Raw genomic sequence first — 15,346 nt, forward strand, 5'->3', positions numbered from 1 at the left:
CACCCCCACCCCCCATAACCCTGCACGTTGCTTCTATTTAAATAATTATCCAGTGAAAAGGAAAAACAAATTCAAACTAAAGATTTTGCAGTGTTAAGCTCTCCAACAATGAAAACCTGAAAGAATGGGACACCCTGAAAGTTGGTTTCTCTTTTTATTCATTCACGGGATGTGGGTTTCGCTGGCTGGGCCCAGCATTTATTGCCCATCCCTAGTTGCCCCTTGAGAAGGTGGTGGTGAGCTGCCTTCTTGAACCACTGCAATCCATGTGGTGTAGGTACACCCACAGTGCTGTTAGGGAGGGAGTTCCAGGACTTTCACCCAGCGACAGTGAAGGAACTTGCCAGGGAGGGTCCCAGAGGACTGGAAAATCGCTAATGTAACCCCCCTGTTTAAGAAGGGAGTGAGGCAAAATGCGGGAAATTACAGGCCGATTAGCCTGACCTCAGTCGTTGGTAAGATTTTAGAGTCCATTATTAAGGATGAGATTTCAGAATACTTGGAAGTGCATGGTAAAATCGGGCAAAGTCAGCGTGGTTTCATCAAGGGGAGGTCATGCCTGACAAATCTGTTAGAATTCTTTGAGGAGGTAACAAGTAGGTTAGACAAAGCAGAGCCAATGGATGTTATCTACTTGGACTTCCAGAAGGCCTTTGACAAGGTGCCGCAGAGGAGGCTGCTCAGTAAGTTAAGAGCCCATGGTGTTAGAGGCAAGGTACTAGCATGGATAGAAGATTGGCTGTCTGGCAGGAAGCAAAGAGTGGGGATAAGGGGGTCCTTCTCAGGATGGCGGCCGGTGACTAGTGGAGTTCCGCAGGGGTCAGTGTTGGGACCACAACTTTTCACTTTATACATTAATGATCTAGATGAAGGAACTGAGGGCATCCTGGCTAAGTTTGCAGATGATACAAAGATAGGTGGAGGGACAGGTAGTATTGAGGAGGCTGCAGAAGGATTTGGACAGGTTAGGAGAATGGGCAAAGAAATGGCAGATGGAATACAACGTGGGCAAGTGTGAGGTCATGCACTTTGGTAGGAAGAATAGAGGTATAGACTATTTTCTAAATGGGAAGAGAATTCAGAAATCATGGGTGCAAAGGGACTTGGGAGTCCTAGTCCAGGATTCTCTTAAGGATAACTTGCAGGTTGAGTCGGTAGTTAGGAAGGTAAATGCAATGTTGGCATTTATTTCGAGAGGACTAGAATATAAAAGCAGGGATGTACTGCTGAGGCTTTATAAGGCTCTGGTCAGACCACATTTAGAATATTATGAGCAATTTTTGGCCCTGTATCTCAGAAAGGATGTGCTGGCCCTGGAGAGGGTCCAGAGGAGGTTCACGAGAATGATCCCAGGAACGAAAGGCTTAACATATGAGGAACGTTTGAGGACTCTGGGTCTATATTCGATGGAGTTTAGAAGGATGAGGGGGGATCTGATTGAAACTTACAGAATACTGAAAGGCCTAGATAGAGTGGATGTGGGGAAGATGTTTCCGTTAGTAGGAGAGACTAGGACCCGAGGGCACAGCCTCAGAGTAAAGGGAAGACCTTTTAGAACAGAGATGAGGAGAAACTTCTTTAGCCAGAGAGTGGTGAATCTATGGAATTCATTGCCACAGAAGGCTGTGGAGGCCAGGTCATTGAGTGCATTTAAGAGTGAGATAGATAGGTTCTTGTTTGGTAAGGGGATCAAAGGTTACGGGGAGAAGGCGGGAGAATGGGGTTGAGAAACTTATCAGCCATGATTGAATGGCGGAGCAGACTTGATGGGCCGAATGGCCTAATTTCTGCTCCTATGTCTTATGGTCTTATGGACTGGCTCCTCTTACCTTCCCAGTTGTGCTAAGATCGTTAGACTTTTTCTTGCACAGAATTGTTATGTGTTGGCGTTTGTATATACATGACAACCCTGGCCACCTCATTCCAGTGCACAGTCACTTTTCTTCCTGAGGGTCTGCATCGCTCCATTCCAGCCAGAGCCAACCTCATCTGTCTGACTCCCTGCACCAGAATTTCTACAGCTGCATCGGTGAACCTGAGGCCTCTTTACCCTCTTGAGGGGCTATTCGCTGAAGAAAACCTTCCGCACCCCTCCCCCCATATATCAGTCCTGGTGGGCGCCTGTCCCTTTAGCAGCTACAGGCTTTTAATTGCTGTGACAGCTCGCTGATTCCCAGATGCAACAGGCAAACTCCCAAAGAGCGGTATTCTTAAAACATGGCGCTTACCTGCAATGTTAAAGTTAGACTTAATTAGCATAGTTCTCAATCACCCAATGGGAAACAACTTTCCATGATATGGGGGGGGGGGTGGTGGGTGGGGGTGGGGGGAGGCGGGGAGGGGGGAGGGGGTAGTGGTGGTGATAGACGTCCATTATCTACTTCACTCAATCAGAGAGGGTCTAAGCCTATGAGTCGTGACATGAAAACAACAACAACTTACTCTTATATAGCACCGTTAACATCAAAAAAACATCCCAAGGCGCTTCCCAGGAGTTGTAAAACAAAATATGACATCCAGTCATGTGTGGAGATATTAGTTCAGATGACCAAAAGCTTGGTCAAAGAGGTAGGTTTTAAGGGGCGTCTTAAAGGAGGAAAGTGAGGTAGAGGCACGGAGAGGTGCAGGGGGGCGTAATTTGTAAGTTTTAGGGCCCAGGTAACTGGAAGTCACAGCCACCAACAGTGGAGCAATTGAAACCATGAATGCTCAAGAGGCCAGAAAAGGAATGTTTTTGGCCCTGTGATCACCAGGCATCTGTAAACATAGTTGATTCTGTGATCATTTAAAAGTGACGTTTTGATCTTAGAATCTGAAAGCTGTACAATTCGAGAATTTCCCAACCATCTTTTTGACGCCAGTGGGGAACATTTCTTGGCATCAATGCCCTCAGGTGAATGCATGGACGGGTTTAGCAAGTTACCAGTGCTACCTCACTTCATTTGAATCTGGCTGCAATAGTTAGGGACATTCAATGCTTACTCACATAGCTCAGAGGTCACACAAACAACAGAGCATTTCAGCACAATAGTACTTTCATAACAGGCATTTAAAAAAAAAATCATGGGATCTGGGCTTCGCTGGCTAATTGCCCATCTCTAACTGCCCTTGAGAAGGTGGTGGTGAGCTACCTTCTTGAACCGCTGCAGTCCATGTGGTGTAGGTACACCCACAGTGCTGTTAGGAAGAGAGTTCCAAGATTGTGACCCAGCGACAGTGAAGGAACGGCGATATATCTCCAATTAGGATAGTGTGTGGCTTGGAGGGGAACTTGCTGGTGGTGTCTCCCATGTGTCTGCTGCCCTTGTCCTTCAAGGTGGTAGCGGTCGTGGGTTTGGAAGCTGCTGTCCAGGGACCCGGTGAGTTCCAGCAGTGCATCTTGTGGATGGTACACACTGCTGCCACTGTGCATTGGTGGTGGAGGGAGTGAATGTTTGTGGATGTGGTGCCAATCAAGTGGGCTGCTTTGTCCTGAATGGTGTCAAGCTTCTTGAGTGTTGTTGGAGCTGCTCTCATCCAGGCAAGTGGAGAGCATTCCATCACACTCCTAACCTGTGCCTTGTAGATGGTGGACAAGTTTTGGGGAGTCAGGAGGTGAGTTATTTGCCACAGGATTCCTAGCCTCTGACCTGCTCTTGTAGCCACAGTATTTAGATGGCTAGTCCAGTTCAGTTTCCGATCAATGGTAATCCCCAGGGGCATTAATAGTGGGGTATTCAGCGATGATAATGTCATTGTCGAGTACAGAATTGTACTCGAACGCAATCTGTAACCTCATGGCCTGGCATATCCCCCACACTATCATTACTATCAAGCCTGGTTCAATGAAGAGTGCAGGAGGGCATGCCAGGACCAGCACCAGGCATACCTAAAAATGAGGTGTCAACCTGGTGAAGCTATAACACAGGATTACTTGCGTGCCAAACAGTATAAGCAGCAAGTGATAGACAGAGCTAAGCGATCCCACAATTAACGGATCAGATCTAAGCTCTGCAGTCCTGTCACATCCAGTCCTGAATGGTGGTGGACAATTAAACAACTCACTGGAGGAGGAGGCTCCACAAATATCCCCATCCTCAATGATGGGTGAGCCCAGCACGTCAGTGAAAAAGATGAGGCTGAAGCATTTGCTACAATCTTCAGCCAGAAGTGTTGAGTGGATGATCCATCTCGGCCTCCTCCAGAGGTCCTCAGCATCACAGATGGCAGTCTTCAGCCAATTCGATTCACTCCACGTGATATCAAGAAAACGGCTGAAGGCACTGGATACTGCAAATGCTATGGGCCCTGATAATATTCCGGCAATATTACTGAAGACTTGTGCTCCAGAATTTGCCGCGCCCCTAGCCAAGTTGTTCCACTACAGCTACAACACTGGCATCTACCCGGCTATGTGGAAAATTGCCCAGGTATGTTCTGTACACAGAACAAATCTAACCCGGCCAATTACCGTCCCATCAGTCTACTCTCCATCATCAGTAAAGTAATGGAAGGGGTCATCAACAGTACTATCAAGCAGCACTTGCTTAGCAATAGCCTGCTTACTGACGCCCAGTTTGGGTTCTACCAGGGCCAATCAGCTCCTGACCTCATTACAGCCCTGGTTCAAACATGGACAAAAGAGCTGAACTCCCGAGGTGAGGTGAGAGTGACTGCCTTTGACATCAAGGCTGCAGCTGACAGAGCGTGGCATCAATGAGCCCTAGCAAAACTGGAGTCAGTGGGAATCAGGGGGAAAGCTCTCTGCTGGTTGGAGCCTAGCCCAAAGGAAGATGGTTGTGGCTGATGGAGGTCAGTCATCTCAGCTCCAGGACATCACTGCAGGAGTTCCTCAGGGTAGTGTCCACGGTCCAACCATCTTCAGCTGCTTCATCAATGACCTTCCTTCCATCATAAGGTCAGAAGTGGGGATGTTCGCTGATGATTGCACAATGTTCAGCACCATTCGCAACTCCTCAGGTACTGAAGCAGTCCATGTCAAAATGCAGCAAGACCTGGACAATATCCAGACTTGGGCTGACAAGCGGCAAGTAACATTTGCGCCACACAAGTGTCAGGCAATGACCATCTCCAACAAGAGAGAATCCAACCATCGCCCCTTGATGTTCAATGGCATTACCATCACTGAGTCCTCTACTATCAACATCTGAGGGTTACCATTGACCAGAAACTGAACTGGACTAGCCATATAATAACTGTGGCTACAAGAGCAGGTCAGAGGCTAGGAATCATGTAATGAGTAGCTCACCTCCTGACCCCCCAAAGCTTTTCCACCATCTACAAGGTACAAGTCAAGAGTGTGATGTAATACTCCCCACTTGCCTGGATGAGTGCAGCTCCCACAACACTCAAGAAGCTTGACATGGTCCAGGAAAAAGCAGCCCCCTTGATTGGCACCACATCAACAAACATTCACTCCCTCCACCACCGACGCACAGTAGCAGCAGTGTGTGTATCATCTACAAGATGCACTGCAGGAATTCACCAAGGCTCCTTCAACAGCACCTTCCAAACCCACGACCACTACCATCTTGAAGGTAGCAGATAGATGGGAACACCACCACCTAGAAGTTCTCCTCCAAGTCGTTCAGCACCCTGACTTGGAAATATATCGTCGTTCCTTCACTGTCACTGGGTCAAAGTTCTGGAACTCCCTCCCTAACAGCACTGTGGGTGTACTTACACTACATGGACTGCAGTGGTTCAAGAAGGCAGCTCACCACCACCTTCTCAAGGGCAATTAGGGATGGGCAATAAATGCTGGCCCAGTCAGCGAAGCCCAAATCCTGTGAATGAATAAAAATAAAGTTCCTGCAGCTTCATAAACTTCTTCCCCTGCTATTGCTACAAAATTAAAACTCACATTTCAACTTCCTTAAAACTTGCTGCAGTATCCGATTTCTTATGCCAAACAGTTGATGGGAAGTGCATTTTGCACTGGCCTTTCACCCGCTGCCTGCAGGGAGGGGGTGACAAGTAAAATGGCAAAAAACACAGGTGGGATATGGAGGAATTTGTTATGATCTGGGAAACTCTGTCCGAGAGGGCAGTGGAAACAGATTCAATAGTAACTTTCAAAAGAGGATTGGGAAAGTACTAGTAAAGGAAATAACAAAAATGCTTATGGGTAAAGAAGAGAGGTATGGGACTAATTAGAGAGTTCTTTCAAAAGCTAGCTGGAGGATTGAAATCCCCTCCAACTGGGAAATTTATGGAACATAATTTCAAACCCACGGACTTTTTGACCTCATGGTTGGAACTATAAATTTCAAACAGATAAGCTGCAGTCAGCAGTACAGGACTGGGCAGCAAGGGGTTAATTCAGACATTTAGTGAAAACACAGTGACTCATCAAAAGGGTTTGGACATTGACTAACGTGATTGGCATATCATCAATCCAATACACTCAAGGAATTATTCAAGCACCACATACAATAGTACTGGAATAGGGTCATTCAAACCCTCATTAACTTTGGAGCCAGGTGCTGAAACTGTGTCACCTCAAATAGCAGGAGAATTGCTCGTACACTGAGAACTGATAATATTCATCTGGATACACCTTCCATGGAAAACCCATTATTGTTGCAACCAGCAGGAGCTGATGACATTCGTCTGGACTTTGTGGAATCAACTAAATGGACATTGGAATAACAGGAAATATATTTTGACATGTCTGAGTTAAATTATTATAAAAAAGGAGCAGATCTGGGGGTTGCGGGCTGCAGTTGGAAGAAGGGTCGAGTTTGGTCACCTTGACTCTGGACAGCAGTCAGCACCGGACGGACCAGCCACGTTGGGGATTGCAAGTTTCAGCCAAATTGTAGTGATATTGGTCTGAGGGTTTTGTGAAGGCTTGGGGCAAAAGCTTGGTGTTTTTTGCCGGTACCTTGTAAATTGTTTCAGCCATATCTTGGTGATATTGGTATGAGGGTTTTATTTTTTTCCTTATGGTTTCAGGACAGGACGTAGTGTTTTGCCTGTGTTTTTGTGGTCGTGGGGACATTGTGTTGGGTACTGGGAACAGGTTGTTTTAAATGTGGGGGTTTTATACTGTGAGGTTGTGGGTGATTCAGTAAAGCAATTGTGAATTATCAGAAGAAACTTGTCCTGCTGGCCACTCTGTTCAAGCCATACACTTGTGAATCTGGTGTCACAAACTTGAGTGTGGGGAGGGTCTCTGAGGGGAAAGCACAGCACAGCACAGGCACAATGGGCCAAATGGCCTCCCGCTGGGAGGGGTGAAGGTCAGGGAGGACATCATGTCATGGGGAGGGGAAGGTCCAATCGCAGCGTAGTGGGGTGGTCAACTGATCAGGGGGAAAGGAAGCAGCGTAGCTTATTGAGGGGGCCAAGTGGAATGACACCTCCTCCTGCTGGCCCACCAACAGTGCCAGAAAAGAGACTCGCCCACCACAAGACCAGAAATTCCCGCCCGGAGTCACCGGACCTTTGGCTGGAGTCCGTCAAATTATCCGCCCCGCCCCGCCACAATTCCTGCGGAGGGCAGGACCGGAAAGTTTAGGCATTAGGTCCAGCAGAACAGGATCAAGGACCCTCTTACGCTGCACCTTGTGACATGCAGCATATCTTTGGGAGAAATTGAAACTTTGCACTGTTGTTGGCACGTTGGCTCTGCAGCTGTGGTCCAAGAAATAAGGCTGCTTGGAAATTCCCTGATAATCAGCATTATCGCGGTAACAGATCAGTAACAATTCACTCATGTTGCAACAACAATTTTGTATCTTCCAAGTGGCAAACTTGGCACTTCCGAAGTGAGCAAATTCCATTTTATAAAGATACTGTCATAAAAGTTGTTATTATTGTGGAGGTCATTTGCACTGGGCCTTGTTATCTGTTTAGTGTTTATGCTCAGATGATCTCTGTCTTCCTGTGTTTGACATCCAGCTCGATAGATGCTTATCGAGTCTTGTATTGAGACAAGTACATGAAAAAACTGGCTGCTACTTCTCTTGAAAAATGCACCTCAAAATATGTTGTTGCCAGGTGCACAGCATGACCAGGATTCGACATTTAGAGGAATTTCCCGCTAGAAAATTTGTTGGCGGTAATGCTGGTCTAGCCAGCGACGCCCCCATCCTGTGAACGAATAATTAAAAAAAATTCCAAATAGTAGTTGAACAAGTTGTGTCAGTTGTCGCAAACGTAGCCAAAAATGTTGCTTACAATAAACCTGCAGACTTCCGGGAAAATGGGAAGAGTTAATGTTGAAAGCCATGAGCACTTCAAGATGTCACAAGGACATAAAAAATCCTTGAAACGAAAGCAAAATGCAGGAGGTCTGAAATGAAAACAGAACGTGCTGGAAAAGCTCAGAAGGTCTGGCAGCCACTGTGAAGAGAGAGGGAAAATAAAAAGAGAAGGCGAGGAATCATTCACTGTTGGAATGAGCAAACACAACTTGCATTTCAAGGTAGAAAATGTAGGAAAGTTGCATTCAGAGTTAGCAAAATTGTTCAATACACTTCCACATCCGACCAGTATCCAGAACTTTAGGTAAGAACCAGGTTTGTCAACGGTGAATGAAAGGCCATTTTTTTGTTGGCCAGTGTATCCTGGTAAGTTATAAGTTCATTGTCAGTTTGTGTATCAGCTGTGGTTCATAGAGTCATAGAGGTCTACAGCACAGAAAAAAGCCCTTCGGCCCATCCAGTCTGCACCAGTCAAATAAGTACCTGACTATTCTAATCCCATTTTCCAGCACTAGGCCCACAGCCTTGTATGCCATGGCATTGCAAGTGCTCATCCAAATACTTCTTAAATGTTTTGAGGGCTTCTGCCTCTACCACCCTTTCAGGCAGTGAGTTCCAGATTCCCACCACCCTCTGGGTGAAAAAATTCTTCCTCACATCCCCTCTAAACCTCCTGCCCCTTACCTTAGATCTATGCCCCCTGGTTATTGATCCCTCCACCAAGGGGAAAAGTTCCTTCCTGTCTACCCTATCTGTGTCCCTCATAATTTTATACACCTCAATCATGTCCCCCCTCAATCTCCTCTGCACTCTCTCTAGTCCACAAACAGCAAGGGACCCAACACTGATCACTGTGGAACCCCACTGGACACAGGCATCCAATCACAAAAACAACCCCTCGACCATCACCCTCTGCTTCCTGCCACTCAGCCAATTCTGGATCCAATTTGCCAAATTGCCTTGGATCCCATGGGCTCGTCCCTTCGTTATCAGTCTCCCATGTGGGACCTTATCAACAGCCTTGCTGAAGTCCAAGTAGACTAAGTCAAATGCATTGCCCTCATCTACACACCTGGTCACCTCTTCAAAAAATTCAATCAAATTGGTCAGACATGACCTCCCCTTAACAAAACCATGCTGACTGTCCTTGATTAATCCCTGCCTCTCCATGTGTAGATTAATTCTGTCCCTCAGAATTGCTTCCAATAGTTTCCCCACCATGGAGGTTAGACTGACTGGCCTGTAGCTCCCGATTTATCCCTTCCCACCTTCTTGAATAACGGCACCACATTGGCTGTCCTCCAGTCCTCTGGCACCTCTCCTGTGGCCAGAGAGGTATTGAAAATTATTACCAGTGCCCCTGCTATCTCCTCCCTTGCCTCACTCAACAGCTGGAATACATTTCATCTGGGCCTGGAGATTTATCTACTTTTAAGCTTGCCAGACCACTTAGAACCTCCTCCCTTTCTATGCTAATTTATTTAATTATATCACAGTCCTTCTGACTGATTTCCAAACCCTCTCACTTGTGAACACTGACACCAAGTATTCATTTAGAACCTCACCTACATCTTCCGGCTCCACACACAAATTACCACTATGGTCCTTAATGGGCCCTACTCTTTCCCTAGTTACCCTCTTACTCTTAATGTACATGTAAAATAACTTTGGATTTTCCTTTATTTTACCTGCCAATGTTTTTTCATGATGCCTTTTTGCTCTCCTAATTTCCTTTTTAAGTTTCCCCTACACATTCTATATTCCTCTAGGGCTTCCACTGTTTTGAGCCCTCGGTATCTGCCATAAGCCTCCCTTTTTCTCTTTATCCAATCCTGTATATCCCTCGACATCCCGGGTTCTCTGGATTTGTCGGTCCCACCCTCTGTCTTTACTGGAATATGTTGGCCCTGTGCTCTCTCTATTTCCTTCTTGAATGAGCCCCACTGCTCTGACGCAGGTTTACCTAAAAGTAGCTGCTCCCAGTCCACTCTGGCCAAATCATATCTGATCTTATTAAAATCGGCCTTCCCCCAATTTAGAACTCTTGATTTTTGGCCCATCCTTGTCCTTTTCCATAACAACCTTGAATCTAACGGAGTTATGATCACTATCTGCAAAATGCTCCCCCACTGACACCTCTACCACTTGCCCAGCTTCATTCCCTAAAATTAAGTCCAGGACTTCCCCCTCTCTTGTAGGACCTTCTACGTAATGGCTTAAAAAGCTCCCCTGGTTGCATTTTAAGAATTCCGCTCCCTCCAAACTTATCACACTATGACTAACCCAGTTAATGTTGGGGAAGTTGAAATCCCCCACTATTACTACCCTATTATTTTTCCACTTCTCTGAAATTTGCCTACATATCTGCTCTTCTATTTCTCTCTGGCTGTTTGGGGGCCTATAGTACACTCCCAGCAATGTGATTGCTCCTTTTTTGTTTGTAAGTTCTACGCATATGGCTTCATTCGAGGAGCCTTCTAAGGTGTCATCCCTCCTTACTGCTGTAATTGATTCCTTGATCAATATTGCGATACCCCCTCCTCTTCTACCTCCTTCCCTGTCTCGCCTGAAGACCCTGTATCCTGGAATATTGAGCTGCCAATCCTGCCCCTCTCTCAACCATGTCTCTGTGACAGCAATGACATCATACTTCCATGTGTTAATTTGTGCCCTCAATTCACCTGCCTTATTCGTCAGATTCCTTGCATTAAAATAAATACCATCCAACCTTGCCAAACTCCCTTGTGCCTTAACTGGCCTATAATTTCTATGCCTTCCAGAATCACTTGCTCTCTCTTCTAATTTTGGCTGTGCATCTCCCCCTGCTGATCCTCCTCTCAGGATCCCATCCCCCTGCCAAGTTAGTTTAAACCCTCTCCAACAGCACTAGCAAACCTCCCCACAAGGATGTTGGTCCCATTCCGGTTCAGGTGCAACCCGTCTGCCTTGTACAGGTCCCACCACCCCCGGAAACGGTCCCAATGTCCCAGGAATCTAAAGCCCTCCCTCCTGCACCATCTCTCCAGCCACACATTCGTCTGGACTAACCTCCTATTTCTATACTCACTAGCGCGGGGCACTGGAAGTAATTCAGAGATTACTACCTTTGAGGTCCTGTTTTTTAATCTGTTTCCTCGCTCCCTAAATTCTGCTTGCAGGACCTTACCCCTCTTTCTACCTATGTCGTTGGTACCAATATGTACCACGATCTCTGTCTGTTTGCCCTCCCCCTTTAGAATGCCCTGCAGCCGTTCAGTGACATACTTGACCCTGGCACCAGGGAGGCAACATACCATCCTGGACTCACGTCAATGGCCGCATAAACACCTGCCTGTTCCCCTTACTATCGAGTCGCCTACCATTGGCTGTAGAGTGCTTTGAGATGTCCAGTGGTTGTGAAAAGTGTTATATAAATGTAAATCTTTCTTTTATTTATGTACATCTCCAATGTATTTATGTCAAAAGGGAATCCTTGCAATGGTCACTCTGATTGGCTAAAGATTACGCCAAAGCTAACATACTTGGAAAATCGCAGGCCCAGAACGTCCGATTTCTGGGGTGGGGGGTGACATACCTCAGAAGGTGCTCTGAGGGACCACCTGGAAGTCACCATACAATGACTGCACGGGGATTGCCCGGAAAGTTCAATCTTCCACTGGGCAATTACCCTGAACCGGGAACCATCCGATACTCCGATTAAAATTGGAGACTTCGGATGGCTCTGACTCTCAGCAGAATATTTACCTAGGAGAAGTTAGAAGAATTAAAACCACTTCTAACTCGTGGATAACTATAGTACTGACCACCTCACAGTGCCATGAGCGTGGCTGCATTCCCCAGAGGAACCGTCACTCTCACTTCTGCCACTCACCCACTCTGGCTCGATCCCCACCCCCCCTCTCCCTGGAATACCCTCCTACCATCTCTGACAACTTTCCCACACCCCAACTACACCTGCAACCCCCAGAAACCCCCATCCGACTACATCCCCAATCCCTGACCACTCCCCGATACTCCAACTAACACCCGCAACCCTGACTACGCTCACAACCATCCCCCCGACTACCCTCACCCGCCAACTATCTTACCCCATCTCCCAACTCCTCTCCCAACCCACCCCCCCCAATTAACCTACACCACCCATTCCCCCCACCCCATATACTCTGCCATACCCCCAAGACCGATTACCCTTTTGACTACCCAACCCCAACTACCCCACTACCCCGGGGAAGGGGAGCAGACAATGCTAATCACCGGGGCCTGTGCTCTGGGGGGTTGGGGCTCATTGGTCAAGTTGCCTATTATTCTGGGTGGTCAGTGTCCAAAGCAGCCAATCAGGCATGTAGAGCATCCTGATTGACAGGCTACTTGGCCAATGATTCCTCTTGTTCTGAGCAGCAGCATTCATGCTCCCAGTGGGGCCTGCCACAATCCCCGGGCCTGCTTTCTCTTACCTCTCTCCTCATGGACTTCTGCTTGGGCGTTTTCCCGGATTCCTGTGCTGCTTTGTCCCCTGGCTGGAGCCTAGAGGTTGCTAGAGTGCAAGCGAGGTGCCTCTATGTTTACTTTACTTCACCTCTGAAGGTCCTTCCCTCCCGATTCTTTTTGACTTGGCCACACTCATACAGAGATCTCTGCTCCATCTACGAATGTATTTTTAAAAAATTCATTCATGGGATGTGGGCATCACTGGCTAGGTCAGCATTTATTGCCCATCCCTAATTGCTCTTGTTCATGACTCATTTAAGAGTCAACCACATTGCTGTGGGTCTGGAGTCACATGTAGGCCAAACTAGTTAAGGACAGCAGATTTCCTTCCCTAAAAGGCATTGGTGAACCAGAAGGGTTTTTACAACAATCGGTAATGGTTTCATGGGATTCAAATTTCACCGAGGTTGGGAGGGGCAGGGCCCTGAGCCACACAAATCACCGCCAGGGGACTGGACTGAAAAGAATTCAGGACTCAGAGAAGAGGACAGGAGGGGAAGGCCCTCAGCCAACCAGGGCCCTTCCCTTCCCCTCTTGAGTTGGCCACCATCTGCACAGGGCAGAATTCCAGCTAACAGGTTGGGCTCACCTCAAGGTCATGGGAGGGGAATCGCAGCTGCGTGAGACCGAGCGAGTGTGCATGAGAGCGAGCGAGTGTGCATGAGAGCGAGCGAGTGTGTGTGTGTGTGTGTGTGTATGAGAGCGAGTGAATGTATGTGTGAGAGTGAGCGAGTGTGTGTCAGAGTGAGTGAGTGTGTCATAGATGCGTTGTGTCAATTTTGCAAAATTCCCTAGATTCCGAGGTGCAGAGGGATCTGGGTGTACTAGTGCATGAGTCACAAGAAGTTAGTCTGCAGGTACAGCAAGTAATGAATAAGGCTAATGGAATGCTATCCTTTATTATGAAAGGAATTGAACATAAAAGTAAGGATGTTATGCTTCAGTTGTACAGGGCATTGGTGAGACCACACCTCGAATACTGTGTGCAGTTTTAGTCCCCTTGTTCAAGGAAGGTTGTAAATGTGTTGAAGGTGGTTCAGGGGAGGTTTACTAGATCAATACCTGGAATGAGCAGGCTGTCTTATGAGGAAAGGTTGGGCAGACTGGGCTTGTTTCCACTGGAGTTTAGAAGAGTGAGGGGTGACCTGATTGAAGTATACAAGATCCTGAACGGCCTTGACAAGGTGGACATGGAAAGGATGTTTCCTCTTGTGGGTGAGTCCAGAACTAAGGAGCACTGTTTTAAAATTAGGGGTCACCCTTTTAGGACAGAGATGAGGAGAAATTTTTTCTCTCAGAGGGTTGTGCGACTTTGGAACTCTCTGTCTCAGAAGGTGGTGGAGGTGGGGTCACTGAATATTTTTAAGGCAGAGGTAGATAGATTCTTGTTAGGCAAGGAAATCAAAAGTTATCGAGGGTAAATGAATGTAGAACTGGAAACACAACAGTTCAGCCAAGATCTTATTGAACGGCGGAGCAGGCTTGAGGGGCCGAATGGCCTACTTCTCCTATTTTATATGTTCGTACGTGTAGTAACTAGATGAATTTTCCCTCCCTCCTGTCGATCACTCATCATGTGATGTGATTGCGGGGGCTCCGGCCAATAGGCTTATTGCACGGGTGACCCTTTGGGCGGGGCTTCTGACGGAGAGATCGGGCAGGATTTTCCCTTTGTCGGTGGGTATGGCGGGCGGACCCGGAGTTCACACACGGACCGTCACCCGCGATCGGGCTCCGGCCGTGATTTCACGCTGACTGGCCGATTAATGACCAGCCACAGTGTGACAGGCGCACTGAAAGCCTCAGCACTGCCAGGGTGGGGGTGGGAGGAGCGCGAGCGCTGACGCCTGTGTGCGGGCGCGGGGTGGTGGGGAGCGCGCACTGAAAGCTCCCTGAAGGCACAGAGCTGCCTCAGGGAGCTGGAGAATTTTAAAACGAAAAGTAGAGATTTTACAAATGATATAAACGTATCCCCACATATGACTCAGTCACATGAAGAGGGACATCTTTTAAAAATGATGTTAAAAATGTTTTGTTTTTTTTTTAAAATTTACTGTTGGAAACATCATCCCACCCATGGACGAGGCTTCCTAAAAAATGCAAAGGCCGCCTGGCCTATTCGGCGCCTGCCGACCGTAAGGGTGGACAGGCAGCAAAAAAATAGCTTTCGATGACTTCTTTAATGGCCTCCAAAGCTGGTATGAAGAAGCTAGGTGGAGGTACTCTGGAGTCTCGCCTTTCCAGATTTCTCTTACAACACCACATACTACTACAGGCTTGGCACCGTCAGAGTTACTGCTCAAACGCCTTTTGTGTACACGTTTGCACTTGGTGTTTCCAAATCTAGAGGGGAAGGCGGCACAGCCAGAATAATCAAAAACTGAACCACGATCTGTGCAGTGAGGCTCGTGGGTTCTGTGTAGGTGACCCTGTGCACGTGTGTCATTTTGGAAGTGGACCCCGTTGGGCTCCAGGACCCATCATTTCAGAGACTGGTATGCATGTATAAATAGATGCATGGAGTACGAAAATCAATATGTTTTTCTAAAGCCGTATGAAACAGTTTGATCCCACGGTCACAATTGTTCAAAACTGTGGGCGCCCAAAGGATGTGAAGGGGAGGGTTATAGGGGATGGGGATGTAGAGC

Source organism: Cetorhinus maximus, chromosome 4, assembly GCF_964194155.1.
Source record: "Cetorhinus maximus chromosome 4, sCetMax3.hap1.1, whole genome shotgun sequence".
Taxonomy (NCBI): Eukaryota; Metazoa; Chordata; class Chondrichthyes; order Lamniformes; family Cetorhinidae; genus Cetorhinus; species Cetorhinus maximus.